Genomic DNA, 853 nt, shown 5'->3' with positions numbered 1-853 from the left:
ATCACCCACTAAGGCAAATATTGACAAAACCAGAGCTAGCAGGACGCCTGACCAAATGGTCAATTGAGCTCTCAGAGTTCAACATTCAGTTTCAACCCAGGTCAGCTCTCAAAGCACAAGTTCTCGCCGATTTCATCACGGAACTGACTCCTGACGAACACAACAAAACATGGGAGTTGCATGTGGACGGAGCGTCAAGCCGTGAAGGTAGTGGTGCCGGCATAATCCTGAAAGAGGGAAACGAGGTAATAGCAGAACAAGCCCTCCAGTTCCACTTCTCGGCAAGCAACAATCAGGCCGAGTATGAAGCCCTCATAGCAGGACTCAGACTCGCCCTAAGCCACCAAGTGCAGAGCCTAACAGCACATTGCGACTCCCTCCTCGTGGTCCAACAAATCCGAGGAGAATTCCAGGTAAAAAACCCTTTGCTGGAACAATACTGGCTCATAGCAACGGATCTAATTTCAAATTTCAGTTCTTTTACTATATTACATGTGCATAGAGAACATAATGTCAGGGCAGACATACTATCTAAGCTCGCCGCCACCAGGACAGATACACAAACATTAGCATTATCACAACGTACACTTACAAAACCCAGCATTGAACTATTATATATAGAAAATATTAACCACCTCCATGATTGGAGAAAACCTTTTCTTGAGTACATTTACACAGGTATCATACCCAGTGACGAGCTCAACCCCCAACAGTTCAGGCACAAAGCAAGCTTCTACACAAAGATAGTAGGAGAGCTATATAGACGTGGTTTCTCACAACCACTGCTGAGATGCTTAAACAATGATGAAGCCAAAGAAGTAATGGACGAAGTTCACAAAGGTGTATGTGGAAA

This window comes from Arachis stenosperma, chromosome 6 (genome assembly GCF_014773155.1).
Source record: "Arachis stenosperma cultivar V10309 chromosome 6, arast.V10309.gnm1.PFL2, whole genome shotgun sequence".
In the NCBI taxonomy this organism is placed as follows: domain Eukaryota; kingdom Viridiplantae; phylum Streptophyta; class Magnoliopsida; order Fabales; family Fabaceae; genus Arachis; species Arachis stenosperma.
Note: the sequence above shows the minus strand (reverse complement) of the source record.